This window comes from Hipposideros armiger, unplaced genomic scaffold (genome assembly GCF_001890085.2).
Source record: "Hipposideros armiger isolate ML-2016 unplaced genomic scaffold, ASM189008v1 scaffold_309, whole genome shotgun sequence".
NCBI lineage: Eukaryota > Metazoa > Chordata > Mammalia > Chiroptera > Hipposideridae > Hipposideros > Hipposideros armiger.
The window spans coordinates 94,336-112,611 of record NW_017731659.1 but is presented as its reverse complement, the minus strand read 5'-3'; the positions used below and the strand labels follow the sequence as shown (position 1 = coordinate 112,611).

The window sequence follows — 18,276 nt, the reverse complement described above, 5'->3', positions numbered from 1 at the left end:
CCAAAGAATCTGGCCCGGGGCTGTTGGCCCCCAGCCTAGGGTCCCTGTCCCTTCCCATCTCTGACAGTGTGGGCCAGGTGGGGCCTGGAGGTGATGGGAACCATGGTAAGTGGGGCGGTACCGCCTTTTAGCTCTGAGGGCCTCTGCTAGGAGCCGTAAAGGGAGCTGGGCTGGGGCTGAGCCGGCTCTCTTTCAGGTACCAGCAGGAACCTCACAAGCCAGTTCCTCAAAAGCCCCTGTCACAGCCCTGAGAGCTGGTCTCTGAGGCTCTGTTACCGGTAGAGACCATTAGCAGCACTTTTTCCCTGAGATTGCATTTTTACAGACCGCAGCTCCTCTGGATAGAATTTTCCCTATTAAATCAGATGTTTCGGGGGAAAAGAGAGAGTGAGAGAAAGAAAAAAAAACCAGGAATCGTAATCATAACCATAAATCATAAGTCACGTTACTGTAAGCGGATGGCTTTCTGGCTTGCTGGGCCCTGTGAGTCGGAGGCGATGTGTGGGAAAGCCTGCTGTAATGAGGCAACAGGGGAGGCCAGGTCTTCCCAGGGGGTGGCCTCCGGCAGCCTGATATTTCACACAGCCTTGCTTCTGGATGACTTCCGCCTCTGGGAGGGGCAGCGCGTCTATTGGCAGGCCAGGGGAGGCAGGGGGAAGACCCACCAGGGAAGAGTGAATCAGGAGAGCAGAGTGATGTTATTGCCTCAAACTCTGCCTGATGACTAAGCACCGTCCAGGATCCCCCAGGCTGGGTTTCCAGAGGGTTCATACCTTTGTCCTGTGGGCACCGAGAAGGCCTGGTGTTCCCATGGCCCATCACATCTGCTTATGAACCACCATCCTTTATGGATGAGAGAACTTACATGGGCATGCGTGGGGGCTCCCAGGCTTTGCCAGCGGCACGTCGGTGAGCCAGCCAGCTCTCCCCTGAGCGTAAATAAATCAACTGCAGAAGGACTTAGGGAAACTCAGAAAGGAGAATTTGAAAGAAGGCTCTGGATAAACATAAAATATAAAGTGCTGTAGCACTTGGAAGAGGGCTTGGGGTATGAGGAAGGGGAGGAAAGGGATACTTAAATGTTTATGAGCAAGTGGCAGCTCTCACTACACAGACTTAAGGGAAAGGAAATGAGCACAGAGAGGTTCAGCATCTTGTCCCAGGCCACACAGCAGCCCCAGGTCCAAGGGTTCCTCTTCCTGCCATCAGGGATCGTTCAGACTAGTGGCTTATCAGCAAGACATACTGAGCACGGCTGGGGACCAGGCCTTGACCTCGGGCCTGGTGACATAGAGGAAGAAGATAGACCCCTGCCCTCAGAAGTGCATGGGACAGCAAGGGAGAAAGGCACAATAGCAATTATGATGCCAGGTAAAGCGAGAGCCGTGGTTTGTTTTAGATTTCTTTCTTTCTTTTTTTTTTTTTAAACAGGTTTTTGTTTTGTTGTGTTTAGTTTTAAGATTTTTATTGGGGAATTGGGGGGATGGGAACAGTGCTGGGGAATTGGGGGAAGGGGAACAGACAAGTTGCTGTTGATTTGTTCTTCAGGGCAGTGTCACTGGCCCTCATATGTGGGATCCGAACCAGGGCCCTCTGGCGTCCCAAGCCAGTTCTTAACCATCGCGCCACTCGGCCAACCCTGTTTTAGATTTCTTACCATGGTTCACTCTCTGAGGAAGTGGAGGCAGCAGAAAAAAATGTTGTACCAGAGACAGGGACAAAGATTCGGAGTCGGGGGTGGGTGACAGTGGGAGAGAGGATCTATGTGTGTGTCAGGGCAGGGGAAGTGGGGGTGGAGGGGGGACCACGGAGACGCTCCCCTTAATCCTGCTTCGGCTTGATCTTGAAAGATAAATGGGAGATTACTGGGAACAGAGGACTCAGAAGGGCATTCCAGGTGGAGGAGAAAGTCTATACAGAGGCCCGAGGTAGGGAAGAGCAGGGCACGTGCCTAACTGCAAAGGTTCTAGTGGCTGCCACGCAGGGGTGATGAGCAGGCCGGCTGGGGAGGCCAGCAGACGCCAGGCTGGGAAGGGTTGTGATGCCAAGGAGTTTGGACTTTATAGGCAGTGAGGAGACAGAGACAGATTCTAGGAAGAAGAGTGTCATCGTGAGGTGGTCATTCTAGAAACAGGTCCCCTGCCCCCACAGTGAGGCTGATGGAGGCAGGAGGCCAGCCAGGGGGCTTTGGCAGTGGCCTGTGGGGAGGGAATGAGGGAGAGTCTGACCCAGGGCACTGACAGTGGGGATGGGGGATGAAGGGAAGGTTTGATAGAGATGTTTCAATGGAAGGGATTGACAGGGCTTTAGGGTTGAAGAAGGCAATTTCCCAGCAGCCTCTGAGGTTCCAGCTTAGGGTGAAGCCAGGTAGGTGTTGACAGTGTTAACTTCGGAGCTTCCTGACCTCCAGCCTGGTCCATCATTGCTGAACCTGCCCCCCTTTCTCTCTCTCTCTCTCTCTCTCTCTCTCTCTCTCTCTCATTAGGAAACCCAAGTAATGTAAAGATGCCAGGTTTGGGAGTGCAGCAGGTACAGGTTCTAATCCCAGCTCCTCCGTTGCCAGCTGTGCAACTTCAAACAAGTCACTTCCCCTCTCTGAGCTTCTGGGCTGCAGTTTCCTTATCTGGAAATGGCATAACCTGGAGGCTGGGCTGACTTGAGGACTGCAAACTATGTATTTGTTTCAGGTGGGTCCCAGCTCACCTAAATTGGGTAACTTGAGGAGAGCTTAGCAGACCTCACAGAGATCGGGTGGGATGTAAGGACATCTCAAGGGACAGGGCAGTGCCCTAGGTGACAGTGATTTCAGTCATCACCCCCAGGCCTGTGTACTACCCCAATTCTGAGCCCTAGTCCCAGGCCTTCAGCAGCCTGCGCCCCAGAAGAACTGAATGTGTGTCTCCCCTCCAGTGTGAGAGAAGCAGTGGCAGCCCCAGCCAAAAATCAGCTTATAGGGCGGTAAGCATAGATTCACGCTCTTGACCCTGCCTCCTTAGCCCAGGTGAAGGCAAGCTGCTGATGCAAAACCAAATAGCCAAAGCTCTCACCACCAGGACCCGAAAGCATCTTTTTCTCTTTCTATGTTCTATCTCTCTACCCCTTTTCTCTATCTCTTTACCTTCCTTTCCACCTTCCACCTTCTTCTTTCTCTCTTCTCTCTCTATCCTTCTCTCCCAATTCCCCCACTTCTGATCTTCCTTAACAGCTAACACCTTAACAGAACCACTCTCCAGTCAGAATCGCCCTGGCTTTGGACTTAATCTTTGTGGCTTTGGCCCAAGGGAGGAGGGTTTGGAGTTAGTTGTTTAGGTTTGAGGGCCCCAGTCACCCTGGGGATGGTGTCAAGGGCTCCGTGAGTGGAGAGGCTTGGCGTTCTATTTGTACCCAGAGTTCCTGGCCATCCAGCATAGTCGGCCAGCATCAGGGTCAGCCTGCCTGGCAGCCTGGCCATCCAGGGATGGTGGTTGGTTCTGGAAATGGAGCAGCTGTTCTGTGTGTGTGTGTTGGGGAAGTGGGGAGACCTGGCCAGAACAGAGGCACTAATTCAGGTGACCAATGAAGAAGGACAAAGAAGGATGGAACCAACTAGATGGAACCTGGTGTGTGCTAGGCATGGGGCATGGGCTTTCACATATTTCATCTAATTCTCACATTGGCCCTACATGGTACTCCCGTTTATAAATATTCTCCCCATTTTATAGAAGAGGAGAGTAATATGGTGGGCTGGCTAAGGGCTCATGTCTGTAATAGGTCCTGTGAAGAAGAGGGAGCAGGTATAGTACAAGGCAACGGTTTTATTAGTCAGGCATCTACCATGTGCCAGGCCCTGGGCTGTGGTGAGAAGGGCTGTTCTTGTCTCATACAATTCCAGAGGGAAAGAATGAAGCTGGTGGTCAGATGCCTGCGATGTCCACGACAGGAGATGACTTAGGCACTTTCTAGAAGCTCAACTCCCGCTCTGAACAGATGGGCAACTGAGGCCCAGACGGAAGAAATGGCTTCCCCAAGCCCCACGGTGAGTCTTCTTACTGTGCCTCGCAACATTGCTTCTCCAGGATGTTTGTTCGGCTTCTAGGCTCCCCTGTTTTGCAGTTGATTTTTATTCCCTCACTTAAACAATTAAGCTCTCATACACCAAAAACAGGTCATTATCCTCCTAAGGTTTAAAAAATAAGATTACAATTTGTAACACAAGCAATTAGCTACCTTCTGGTGTTCCCTTACTTCCATCTTCCCCCAAGGGCTGAGCTTTTGGGGCGTTGCACAAGGCCCAGCAATTAGGGATGCTGGGTCAAAGCTGTCACCCCAGAGCAGGCAGTGGGGTTGCTGGGATCTTGGGAGCTGGAAATGCTCCAGGAAGGGAGGGCTGAAGCTGGCTGTGGGGGGTCATGGGGATGTGGGAAATTCCTAGTTAGGGATGCGGGCTTGGTTCTGACGGCACTGGAACTTTCTTCCCCACACTGCTCCCTGAGCCACATCACTGTCCTGGTGGAATCAAAATGACCACCCACCTCCAGGGAAGGTGCGTGGGTGGGTCAGCTGTGGCAACCTATGAGCTCCTCCTACAGAGGGTCTCTAAGGGGTCCATGTGTGCTCTGCATTTAAATGGGGGCGTTTGGATGTGTTTTCATTGCCCTGGAAGGAGCGTCCATAGATTTCATCAGATTTTTTTTTTTTAATTTGGGGAATGGGGGGATGGGAACAGCTCCGGGGAATCGGGGGAAGGGGACAAGTTGCTGTCATTTTGTTCCTCAGCCCAGCCGCAGAGGACACTGCCTCACTGCCCCAAGTTGGCACCATCATTGCACTCTTCCTGGGCGAGGCAGATCAGTCGCTGGCTTCTGGACGGCCGCTCACGGCGGCTGCTGGCTACACACGGTAGCCCATGGCAACCCACTGCCACAGGAACTGCAGCCTACCTCATCGCCGGCGACTCAGGGCATTCCAGCTCCAGGTCGAGCTGCCGTTCAGCATCTTAGCTGTAGAGGGCAGTGTCACTGGCCCTCATATGTGGGATCCGAACCGGGGCCCTCCGGCGTCCCAAGCCAGTTCCCAACCATCGCGCCACTCGGCCGGGCCAGATTATTTTTTAATGGCAGAAAGAAGGAAGATTGATTTGTTTTCCATGTTTATTTTGTTATGAGCTATACCTAATTAAGAGTATGTAAAGTGCATGTATATAATGTAAAGAATAATGGAACAAATGCTTGTGTACCAATCCTCCCAATTGAGCAACAGGACACTGTCAACACCTTATACGATAGATACCCCAGTGGCCCTTCCTGATTGTATCTCTCTCCTCCCACTAGGTTTTTCAATCCTGATTTTTAAAAAAATTACCATTCCCTTTCTTTGTAGTTTTCCCACCTGTGAACCTATTCCTAAACAACGTATTATTTAGTTGTGCCTGTTTTTGAACTTTGAATGGACTTGTGCTGTGTAACTATTTGGACTTGGTTCCCAAGTGCCATGGTGCATAGTTTTGAGATCCGTCCCTGTTGGGTGTGAACCTGAGGTTTGTTCCTTTGCTCTGCTCTGCAGCCTCGCTTTACACAGCTCAACCACAGCTCTGGACACTGGAGCTGTTCCCAGGATTTGACTTGTATGAACAATGTTCTGTGGACATTCTCTTATCCGTGTGGAAGAGTTTGTCTAAGGAATAAAGCTGGGAGGGGTATTGCTGGGTTATGGGGTCTGTGCACATTCAGCCAAAACTGCTTTCCAGAGTGTTCCTACCAATTCACGCTCCCCTCGGCAGTGGATGGGAGTTCCAGTTCCACCACAGCCCACCAGTGTTGATATTGTCAGGCATTTTCACTTCCGCCAGTCTGGTGTGTGTGTGTGGATTGGTGATGTTATTGGATTTGCATTTCTTTGATGATTAGCAAGATGGAGCATTTTTTATATGGTTATTGGCCATTAGGGTTTCCTTTCTGTGAAGTGCAGTTCAAGTCTAATTACCCATTTTTCTATTGAATTGTATGTTATTTTATTGGTTGAGTCACATAGGGTCTTTGTTTGTTTTTGTTTTAATGTATTCTAGGCAGCAATTCTTTGCAGTTATATGAGTTGCAAATACTATCTTCTTTGCTTTGAACTTGGATTTACTGCGGTTTCAAAGGGTCCATGACCCCAGGAAAAATTGGCAACCACTTACATTAGAGGTTCGATAAACAGGAAGCCCAAGAGCCGGAACACCCGAAACTTTGGTTAAGCTCAATGATATTACAGCAAATTGAACCAGAAATCAAGACTGTCACATTAAAAGTCAAGATTTGTAGCTTCCTTTGAAATACCAGACGGCCTGTTCCTGCAGCTCCTGCATTATGGGGCTGCCAGCTGGAGACACAGTGGGTGCTCTCCTTCACCCCAGGCCCTGCTGCTTCCCAAATACCGAGGGTCCCTTGCCATTTGTCATCCTTGGACTGCCCTGATGTTTCCTTCCACTCACCTGGTTTGTTGTGTATGTTACCTGTAGGCATTTGCATGTCGTTAGCACCCGTCCCTCTGCACCCATCACAGTATGCAGAGCTCTATCTACTCCTGTGCTTGTCATAATTTCTGTTGTCATGTGGATGCTTCTGGTAGGACAACCACTGAGGGCTGATCTCGGTCACTAAGTCCTAAGCAAGAGGAGATTTCACCAGCTTTTCTGCGTGGGTTTGACCAAGGCCTGTGAGGACCTGGCTCCTGAAAGTGCACAGAATGGAGCCCCTGAAAGCACCTCTTCTGTGGCAAGTGCTTAGAGATGCCATCCGTTGTTTGGGAGCCCTGGCAGTGACCAGTAAATCAGACAGACACGAGCATTGAGTCATCTTCAGAGAGAGCTCCTCATCCCTTTTGATCCTCAGAAGCCGAGGAGGGAGCTGTAGTCAGAGATATTTGGTTTCCTGTTTATCTGGGAATACTGTCATTTGCATCTCATTTACATCCATTATTGTGCTGCATCTTAAGGTCTAAACTCTGGGTGTCTGAGATTAAAAAAAAAATCATACAACCTGCTACAACTGGATTCATACCTGACACGTGAGGTTTGACAGGCCTGAAGTCATGCGGGCTCTTTTAGGCAGCTCATTTCTTGACCACTTACTATGTACCAGCTGCTGTGCTAGGAACTCCATGTATAGTGTCTTATTTTAGCATTTAATACCATTCCACGTGGCGTGGCAACTCAGTCTCGATTTTCCGATGCAGAAATGGGAACTTGCCCAGGTTACCTAGCACGGTAGGGTAACACAGTGGTTACCCGCTCAGGCGCTCGAGTTGGACAGCCTGAGTTGGATCCCAGCTCTGGCCCTTGTCATCTGGGGGTTGCTGGACAAATCACTTACGGTTTCAGAGCTTCCACCTCCCCATCGATAAAATAGTTATCTCATCAATAACAGGGTTACCTCTTAAAGTTTGTCTAAGGATACACTGAGCCATGTGGTAAAACACTTAGTACAGGGCTCCAAACGGAATGAGGATGAGAAGGAGTGAGGGTTTAAAGTCACACTCATCTTGCTTCTCTGGGAAGCCCCACCATGCCTCCCACAAAAGCTCTCCCTTTCCCGTTAGCCACAGGCACAAAATGTCAGCTTCCTGCCCTAACCTGCCAGGTGCCAAGCCCTCCTCCTCACCTCCCCCTTCCTAGTTCCGTGGCCCTAACAGGGACACGCAGATGGCTGTGGGCTGGGTGGGCTCCCGTGTTTTCATTGCACAGGGATGCCACCTGTGGGAGGCTTTGTGGTGGGGCTGTTTTCCCCTGGTGTTAGTCACTGCCTGTCCTCATGGGAGAAAAGCTGGGCAAGGAGTAAACATTGAAGCTTCTCCCGGTATTTTCCGTTATTTTTTCCCTCCTCTCTTTCTGAGCTGCTGTCCCATCAGCCTGAGGCCATTAGTGAGGAGGTGGATGAGGTGCCCATGTTCCTATAAATAGAGTGTTCGGTAGGCCTGGGATGATGCAGAACTTCCTGAGTTGTCCCAGACAAATCTAAAAACTGGCCACAGTAAAGCCCTTTCTGGTCTTTCTCCTCTGCTCCCTGGCAGGCTGGGTTGATTTCAGTTCCCTGAACCGCCTCTCCCAGGAGAGTGTGGAGATGAGAGTGGGCTTTGGGAGTCAGACCGCCTGGGTCTGAACCCTTCTTCTGTCACTCACTAGCTGTGTGTCCTTGGAAAAGTTATTGAACGTCTCTGTGCTTATCCTTACCCATAGAATGCAGACAATAGCAGTAAATAGCAGGTGGTTATGTGCATTAAATGAATCCATAGGTAATACTTAGAACAGGTCCTGAGTGGAGGGAGCCCATGTTGGCTGATACTATTGTTAGAGGGCAGTGTTGTGCAAGAAGCGTGGGCTTTAACCTGGGTTCAAATCCCAGTCCCTCCACTGAGTTACCTTGTGACCTTAGGTGTCTCTCTTAGCCTCCTCTGAGCTTTGTCTGGGTTGCCTATCCTAAAGAGACCTGCTTCATGGGTGTGTGACCTGTGCTGTCACACAGGGCCCCATGCTCAGAGGGGCCCTGCACCTGGTTTAATGCTCTCCTGTTGCCATCTTGAAATCTCTGTACTTTTTGAACCAACACTAATTCTTTCCTTTTCATTTAGCACTGAGTTCTGCAAATCATGTTGCATGTTTCTCTCTCCCATCTCGTGCCTCTCCCTGTGTACAGGGGCCCATTACTCGTCCGTGAGGAGTCACCCATGGGAAGAATTTAGGGGACTCCTTCGGGCTTTCCCTCCCCAGCCATGGCTGGATCCTCCCTGGGTTTCCCAGGCTCTGGGCCCCCAGGGCACAAGGGGGATTGCCCACCATGGGTGACTCCAGGAGCTGTTTTCAGCAGAAACTTTTTGGCTTTGAATTCTGACCTTGGAGTGGGTTGATTTAGGCTATTTGTTCCTGTGGAACTGACCATATATTTTTCTGTATATTAGGTGATTTCAAGAAAAAAAAATCAATTTTAATAGCAACAATCAAAACCATAAAAACCTGTAACTGGTGCCTTAGTCCTACTTTACACCTGGGTTTATAGGAGAGAAAGACAGTCAGGAGTCGCCCAGCCCACCGCTGCGGCCCAGCACTGGGGTGGAGGAGCGGGGGAGGGGAGGGGGTGAGTAGGGAGTTCATCAGCGTGGCCGGAAGTCCTCCCTACAGCAGCTCTTCAGATCTACACACTTTGCATAATAACGGGTTAATCTTTACACTGGAATATATTCTTTAATGATCATTATTAATTGTTAAATAGTCAGTTCATTCTCATGGTTGAAAATCCAAAAGGCACAAAGGGATACAGAGGGAGAAGTCTCCCTTTATTCTTGTTCTCCCTCCTGGAGGCAACCAATGTTCTCTGTTTTTCCCCGTGCTTCCCAGGGATAGTTTCTTCACATTCCAGAAGAAATTATATTTATATTATATATTCATATATTTATATTTGTCTGTTTCCTCCATTCTGCTACAAATGGCCACATACAATGCCCACTGGCTGTGCCTTGCTTCCTCACAGTGTATCTTGGAGACAGATCCTTATCCATCCACATTGAGTTTCTTTGTTCTTTTATATGATTGCACAGTAGTCTGTTTAGAAAGGCCCCCTAACGTATTTAACCAGCCCCCTATTGATGGATGTGCAGGTTGTTTTCCATTCTTTAGTGGCGTGAGTCTTTAACAAATTCTATTTTCCCTCACCCTGCTGTTGAAGTGCTTATTTAAAGGGACAATGGTGCCAGTTCCCTTGCAAGCTCTGCCTAGTCATTCTGCTCTCCTTACCCACCATCAGTTACAGCTCCAAGTGATTTCCAGGTACACTTCTTTTCTTACTTTTCCCCCCCCCCATGCGGGAGTCGAACCAGCAACCATGCTGTTAAGAGCGCATGCTCTATCCAGTGAGCCATCCGGGCGGCAGCTCAGCTCAAGGTGCCGAGTTCACGGAAAAAGGTGCCTTCCCTTTTTCCAGAAACCTCCACAAATCCACTTTGACTCCTCCATCTTCCTCAACTCCCACGCCCAGAACCTCAGTCTTACATCCACAGACCATCCCTGCCCACATCTCTCCTTCCTCGCTGCCACCGTCTGAGGCTGAGGCTCCTCCATGTTGGGCCTGGACCATGGCAGTACCTCCCCGCCTGTTGATAGACATCAGGCCACTCCTCTATCTAAAGCCCTTCTGTGGCTGCCTGGTGCTCAGGAGACAGAACCCCAGATCCTCACACTGCCCAACCCCATCTCCTGCCAGTCCCCCCACTCATGTTTCTATAACCACTCGTGGGGCTCCTTCCTGTGTCTGAGCATCTGCACACACTGTGCCTTCTGCCTGGAGCACCATCCCCACCCCAGACACCTTCTTTCACCTCCTTGGCTTGGGTGGCACTTCCTCAGGGAGGCCTGCCCTGACCTCCCATTTGAAAGCAGTCGTCCATCCAAGGTGCCCTTAGCACCATGCCTTGTTCGATTCCTTACATCATTCGTCACTATGGGTAATTATGTATTTACGTATGTGTGTGTGTTTGTTTAATGCATTTTCCCCACTAGACTATAAGCTGCCTGAGGGAAAGGTGTATGTCTTCTGTGCTACCATGTCTCTCTCGCGTTCTTAGGATGGGGCCTGGTCAGCATTTGTCGAATGAATGTTTTTGATCACTTGTTCTTCTTCGTCGGGCTTGCGCTCAGTGCCGGGCATTCCAAGTACGATAAGACCCACCGAAGGGCCCACATGGATACCAGAGGGAAGTGCACCTTCCGGCTGATATGACCCAATGAGAAAGAGCTCACTCTACCCCAGGAAGTCTAGAAGGATGAGGGGCATTTTGCCAGCGAGGCAGATGGGTAAGGGAATTGCGGGAGAAATGAGCAAAGGCCCTAGAGACGTTAGCATTCACAGCCTGCTTAGGGAGAGGGTGTGAACCCAGTGAAGCTGGAACGTATGTGTGGGGTGACAGGAGGGGGTGACTGGGACATTTCACTGGGGTCATACTGTGATGAGTCAAAGTGTTGGAATATTTTTGCTGTTTTCTATTTCTTTGTATCCCTAACCCTTTTCTCATGCTGGACATATGGTAGAAGTTCAGTGAAAAATACTAGACGTAAACTGTCATACTAGATGTTACCTCTATTTTACAGAAGAAAAACGAAGGGTCCTAGATTCATAGGTGACTTGCACCTTCTTATTCTCTTTAGTGATATTTATTGGAAGTTCTTTATATTAGTTGGGGAAGCTAACTGCTGTAATAAAGAGGAACCCCCACCTCCCAAACCCAGTACCATTAAGAACAAAGACACTTCCTTCTCTTTTTTGTCATAATTTTGAGTAAGTGGATTGCCTCACTCAGTCGTTTGGAGACTCAGATTGCTTCCATCTTATTTCCACCATTATCTAGGATCTTGTAGACATCTTCATGGGTAAAGCTGGACCTCAGCTCTGTCCTGGTTGTAGACAGGGGAGCGGGGGTGAGCCCATTGTCTTAAAGGCTCTGTCTCGAAGCACGCATCACTTTTGGCGATATCCTATTGGCAAGAACTTGACCTAACTGCCTGGAAGGGCAAGAAGCGTGGTTTAACTGGACGGCTAGGTGCCCACCCACAATTCCACGGCTCTGGAGAAAACCAGAGTAGAAGCTGGCGGACAGCTATGAGAGGAACCCGCTGGAGCAGCCCCCCGTCACCAGCAGCAGGTAGGTGGAGGCTGGGCTGGCGGGTGGTTCCAGGTGCCTTGGACTTTCGTCACCAAGGGAGTGGAGCCATGAGCTTTGTCCCTGCTCCAAGCCGCCAGGAAGAGGCTGCTGGAATTCCCCCAGACCTCCATTTGCCCCTTTCTCCGAAAGCTGCTCTCAGCGGCTGGGCCCCTCCTCAGCCCCTCTCCGGCTCTTCAGTCCTGACCGGTGATGACTCGGAGCCAGACCTGGACCTTGGCCCTGCTGCTCAGAAAAAAGTCTTGGTCAGCAAATAAGCATTGGGGTCCACATCCTAAGAGCTCTTAGGGACTGTGTAAGAGGAGAAACTCTTTTAAGTACTTGAGAAGCACCTTTTAAGATATAGGAATGAGTCACTCCTTGTAAATCGCTATAATCCAGTGGTTAATACAGGTCCCTGCTATGGGTTGATTGTTTGTGTCCCCCCAAATTCATACGTTGAATCCTAACCCCATTGTGATGGCCTTCGGAGATGGGGCCTGTGGGAGGTGATTAGGTCATGAGGGAAAAGCTCTCATGAATGGGACTGGAGCCCTTATAAATGAGGCCTGAGCGAGGTCCCTTGCCCCTTTTCCCATGTGAGGTGGGAGCTAGAAGGCACAGTCTCTGAGCCAGGAAAGGGCCCTCACTAGACACTGACTCTGCCAGTGCTTTGCGCTTGGACCCCACAGCCTCCAGAAAGGGGAGTGATAAACTCCTGTTGTTTATCAGCCCCCCAGGCTGAGGTGTTCAGTTATGGCAGCCGGAACAGACGAAGACAGCCCCCAAGGACTCTTCCTGCCAATATTTACACTAGCGTAACAGGGGTCGCTGTGTGCACCTGACAGTAATGAAACCACATTTTAAAGGGCCGTAACAGAAATCCAAATTGGACTTTTATTACCGATAGTATATAACCCCATGAATATTAAAATTAATAATAGCTAGTATTTGTTGAGCACTTACTGTGTCAGGCACAACATAACACCTTATGCAGTGCAATCTCTTGTTTAATCCTTGCCACTCCCGGGTGGAATACTATCATTAGCCCCATTTAAAGATGAGGAGACAGAGGCTTAGAGATGCCAGGTGACTTAGTGAAGGCCACACGGTTAGTATAGAGCAAAGCTAGGGTTTGATCCCAACCCTGCCTGACTCCAGAGCCTTAGAAGCTGCTAGCCTAAGCACCTACACAGCTTCTTGATCCTCACAGCACCGCTGGCTTGTCTCTACCCCCATTTCAGTTGAAGAGATGGAGGCTCAGAAGGTCAAGTACACACAGCTCAGGACTCCTGCTCGTGCGGAGAACAGGGGCCATTCCTGCCCTTTGGGAAGGGCTCTCTTGTGGGTGGGCAGGCTTCTCAGACCCATGGAACAGCCTACCTTGCTGGTAAGGGAGCCACTGGCCACTTTTCTCTCTGGGGAAAGCCAGCAGGACCCTGCTGCCCCACAGAGATGCCAGTAAGTGCTTCTCCCCTGCAGCTCCTCTCCACGTCTGCAGTCTCCTGCTTTGTCACTCTCACCATCTATTACTGGCCCAGGGCTGAGGACTTCTTCCTTGTCCCCTGTCCCTTCCACCCCTCACCTGGCGCTTCCTCTCCATCCTTTTTAAGCAGCACCCCACCCCACCCCACCCCGTATCTTTCTGAAATGGTAGCAAACCTGATAATGTCACTTTCTGCCCAGAAACCTTTCATGTTCTCATTACCTGCTGAGAAAAGCTGCTACCTGGCACCTGAGGCTCTGCATGGCCTGGCTTTGCCTCCCTTCCGGGCTTTGGCCAATCACCTCCTCTGCCACCCCCACTCCCCAGCCCACTGGGTGCTCCCCCAGCTGCAAATAAAAGGGGATGGGGTACAAGGAGAGCCTGCAGTTAATTAAACTTGGAAGATTCTGTTTTCTTTGAGCTGTCCCAGAAATTAACCCAACCTTCCCTGTTTTTGTTTGACCTGGAGGAAAATAGCAGCCACATTAACGTCCTGAAGACACGCGCCTACAGCCAGTGGGGCCCGCTGCCTGCTCTGCACTTGCCCACCTCACACCCTCACTCCTGCTGTCCCGCCCCACCCCACCCCCAACCCAAACGCCCCCTCTGACCCCCTCTCCCTATTGAAACATTTCAAGGCCCAATTAAAAAGCCATGTTCCCTGTGAAACCTTCCTGATTTCACCCCAACTGAAGCGCTCTCCTCAACCCTCACCATTAGACAGGGCTTCTCCCTGCCCTTGAACTGTAAAGCCGCCCAGACTGTGAGGTCACATGTGGTCTGTTCTTACCTCCTCCCTGAACCGTGGGTTTCTTAAGGCAAGGAAATGAACCTTAGTCTCCTCTTATAACGCATGCAGGACCTGGCACATTACAGGTGCTCTGCAAACATTCCTTAAACAAGAGCTGGAAAGGGAGATGCAACCTGCACAGGGCTAAGACCCCGGCTTCCTCAGACCAGCCCCAGCTCTGGTTCTCATGGCAGCACTGCTGAGGGCCAGCCTAGCTGCGAAACCCCAGGACAGCGGGCCTGACTGAGAGTGATGGATAGGCCAACAGGCTTTCCCGGGCAGCTCAGGAGCAGGCAATGGGGACTCCATTTGCCACCGTGACAGGATCTGCACATAGAGTCTAGGTGTCCCTTGGAGAAATATGCCATCTATCACCTGTAGACAGTGACAGACAAACCCAGGAAAGGTCTTCCTCAATTATAGCAGATGGCCTCTGTCCTTCCCCGAGCTGGGAACTTTCCGAGTTTTAGTCAAGGGCCAGGAGGAACGTGTTATGGGGGCCACACGCATGTGCCAGACCCAGGTTCCAAACCCCGGGGCTTGCCCACCAGGCAGGCAGTGGGAATGAGAGAAATAGGGCAGAGCGCAGAGATCATGGTCAGCTGGCAGAGCCCTGCCCTGCCTGGAGGAGGCGCCCCATTCGTACCAGCCAGTGAAGCCCAGAAGGAAGTGAGAAAGCCAGACCTTCTGATATATATATATACACATAAATCTCCTGGTTTTGAAAAAAAATGGTTCAAAAACTTTTTAACATAGGTGAAAGCCACCTATCAGTCATGGGTTAAATAAATAACATTGAATGTCAGGAGCACATATCCCGGTTTCGTTCTTACAAGCACGTCAGAGTTGGGTGCAGGTGGCTCAGGCTGGAGGTGAATGTTAGGTGTTTACATCAGCCACATGTTAGTGCTACAGGAGGGGCTCACATTAGAGCCACATGGTGGGTGCTGTTACGTTACATGAATATCTCAGGGTCATATGTCAGCTCACAGTTCATATGTTGGTAGAAGAAGTATGCCCCTCTGCCTTGCCTGGTGCCAGCCCTTCCTCTGGCACCTGCTCCCCTCTCACAGGGCTGGCACGCTCTGCCCCTCAGGGCCTGTCCAGGCAACACCATGGAAGCCCCCACCTTCAACCTCTAGGCTATAAGGAGGGGGCCAAAGTACTGGGTTGTCGGAAAAGTCATGACGCATTTTTGCAACGAAAAACAGAGAAAAAAATGTGTCATGACTTTTCCGACAACCCAATATATCCTAGTGTAGGATATAAAGGTGTACAGCCCTCAGTCAGGGGCCATAACGCAGACTCCTGGGTCCCCGCCCACCACAGGCCCCGCCCACACTCAGCAGCCCCACCTGCCTGTCCACTCAGCCTGCTGGCCACAGCCATGCTCAGCCTCACTCATGCTTCCTAGAGACGGTGCTTGACGCAGTCTGCTCAGGGAGCCGGCGGGGAGGGGGCTGAGACAGGCCTGCCGCTATTACGAATGACACTTCACCAAGCTGGTAGGGTGCTGGGAAGGAGGCGCCTTGGACTACGGCATGTGCCGGCTCTGTCCTTCTTCTCTTCCTCTCCCGGTGGCCAGGGCCTGGCTCAGCCTCCCCTGCTCCCAACCAGCCTTGGTGCTGAGTGGATTGGGTGCTGTGTCCTTTCACCCTGATCGCCCCACCCCCAGCTCCATGCTTATAGGAGTGGAGGAGAGAACATGCACCAAGCCTGGGACCATGGAAGATGGACCCAGGGATGAGGGCCCCGGCTCATCCACTTACGAGCTGTGTGATCCTGAGCAAATTGCTTCAACTCTCTGTGCCTTAGTTTACTTCTCCATAAAATAGGGATGATGGTGTTGTGATGGCAAGAAACACACAGGCCTATATTGTCTCAATAAATGTTCTCTTCTGTCCTTCCCGGCTGCCCACAGGCCAGCATTCCAGGCAGGCGAGGGGGCCGGAGCAAGTCGGGAAACTGCTTCTCTGTCTGTCTCTGTCTCTCTGTCCTTCCCTCCTTCCCCTTCCCTTCTCAGAGCGACAGGATGTGTCCATCTCTTAAACGGACAGGACACAGTGAGCTGCATCCCTGGCCTGCCTATAAAAGGCAACATCCCTTCCACAGGCTCAGACACCACCCTCCTGCCTCTTCTCTCCATCATCACCTTTGGGCTCAGACCTGAGCCTCTTCCTTAAGGACCTGCACCCTCACCTATCACCTTTACCCTGAACCTACCGCAGGCCACGTTTCCAACTGCTACTGGAATAAATACTACTAGAAAAAACCCAGGTCAGCGAGCCAGCCCTGCTCCTCCCAGCCAGGTGTACGTGGGACATGTTCCCAGGCCTGTCTGAGCCTTACGCACCTTGAAGACCAGAGTCATACCCCTCACAGGGCTGCTAGGAGGATTAAACCAAACGGCATTCCTAATACCCCTAGGTCAGGGGTCTTCTATCCTCTTCCTCCACTCCCATAAATGCCTCCTTTCACTTCATGCAAAGGCAGAGGGACCCAGCTGGGTATCAGGTAAGACCTTCCAAGCCTCCTGCCTCACTGACATTGTGGCCAGGCAGCAGACCTGCTTCTTGTGGGGCCGCGGCCTCACTGGTTGTCCAGAGCGCCCTGGTCAGATCGAGTGTCTGGCCCTTATCGAATTTCCCTGCCCTTCTCACCTTCCAGCCCCCATTCCCAGGCCTGGGAAATGACATGGACTCGCTGATTTTGTCACCCATCCCCCATCCCCTCCCTGCCTGTCTTCTCCATGGGGACCTGCTGTGCATAGAGAAAGAGGAGCCAGATGTTAAAGGGGTGTTCCCTTCTTACACATTCAGCCCGTTGTGGTGTTTGATCTCTGGCTTAACAACTTCAGCCATTTTTCTTAAAAGAATACCAGCGACTCAGACAGAGAAAGGGGCAAGGGGACAAAGAATGAGAAAGTCAATGAGATAAAAATGAGCCAGAAAAGAGCCAGAGACTCAAAGGAAGATAGATAAGAGGGAGACAAAGAAAGGGAGAAAGGGAAGGAGAAAGGGAGGGAGGGAGGGAGGGAGAGAGAGAGAGAGAGAACAGATGAGAGCACAGACAGAGAGAGAACAGACAGAGAGAGAGAACAGACAGAACAGGGACTACCTCTTAGAAGCCACCCCTGGCCTCCTCTGGGGTTCCCCACACACACACCTCTAGCCCTTCCTCCCCAGCCCCAGCTGACTGGCAGCCTTGCAGTCACCATATCAACTCTGAGAGATCACGCCCTCCCTATGGAGGTGACAGCCTCCCACTCAGCATGACAGGGCATCTGCCGCAGACTGAGGAGCCTCTGACAGGAGCTGGGATGAGCAGCCTTGTGGTGCAGAGGGCTGGCTGGCAGGGGACAAATGGGCTGCCGGTGGGGAGCCAAGAATCCCTGCTCCCTCACTCCTGGGTCTGAGCAGCCTTTCAGGGGCACCCCCGGGGAATCCGCCATGAAGCCCTTGCTGAGCATTAACTCGGCATTTATTTTCTGCTCTGCCTCTCCCTTCCCTCTTGCCTCTCCCCTCCTTTGTCCCCGGCCTTCGATTTTCTATTTGAGAACAGTTCCAGCCTCTCTAACCAGCGAAGGCTGTTTTGAGACTGTGAGTCAGAGAGACCAGCGCTGGTTTTTATTAAAGGCAGAAGGGAAATAACCTGATTTTATAAAAGCAAAGCACCTTCTTATAAGCCAAGTGTTCCATGGGACATCGAGCTGCCTGAGATAATATTTTAAAACATGCCCGTACACACAACAGCTCCCAACTCCTTCCCAGCCTCTGGTGGGAGTGTCAAATCTGCAAGGGTTTCTTTTCTTTTCTCCCTCTTTTTTTTTTTTTCCTGGCTAAATGTTTCTAGGTCACTTCCATCCTCCCCCACTGAGAGCTCCCATGCAGGAAATGCCACGAATTCCATTCCAGCCCCTGAGCCCCCACAATTAATGGGATCACTGGAAACCAACCAGGAAGGATGCTGGGGGAGAGGGGTCTTATCTCTCTGGTCTTTGGCCGAGAAGCTTCTAGCAGATGAGAAGCTGAGCTCATCCAGGTCCTAGGGCTGCTTCTGCTGTCAACACTGGTCCTGGCTCCCTGCGAGCCCACCTGGGGCTGGCAGTCCTGGGGCCTCTTTCTCTCCCTACCCCACCACCCTCTGGAGCTGTCTCTTTGTATAAGTCTCTTCTCTCCGAGCCCATTAGCCTTCTCTTGGCAGACTCTGCCAAGCTCAGCTGCATCTCCTTGTCTAGTTTATATTAGAAGCGAAAGCTCTGGCATGCTTTCCCCTCACCTGAGGAAAGAGATGCTTCTCTTTTTCAAGACAGCCATAGTCTTTGATGAAGACCAAGAAAGACTTAAATTATAATGAA

The 18,276-nt window shown here is 51.1% G+C and overlaps 1 long non-coding RNA gene across 2 annotated transcripts in view; it reads left to right on the top strand.

Annotated features, from left to right (window-relative positions):
* The window catches only part of LOC109391953 (uncharacterized), a 120,595-nt gene that overhangs the window by 35,780 nt on the left and 66,539 nt on the right, over positions 1–18,276 (top strand). The window contains exons 3-4 of one of the 2 annotated variants that reach the window (XR_002125960.1): positions 3,872–4,015; positions 4,756–4,843. This is a non-coding gene — a long non-coding RNA (uncharacterized LOC109391953). Of the gene's footprint in view, positions 1–3,871; positions 4,016–4,755; positions 4,844–18,276 lie in introns of those variants that run through there. The other variant, XR_002125961.1, reaches the window with a different exon arrangement.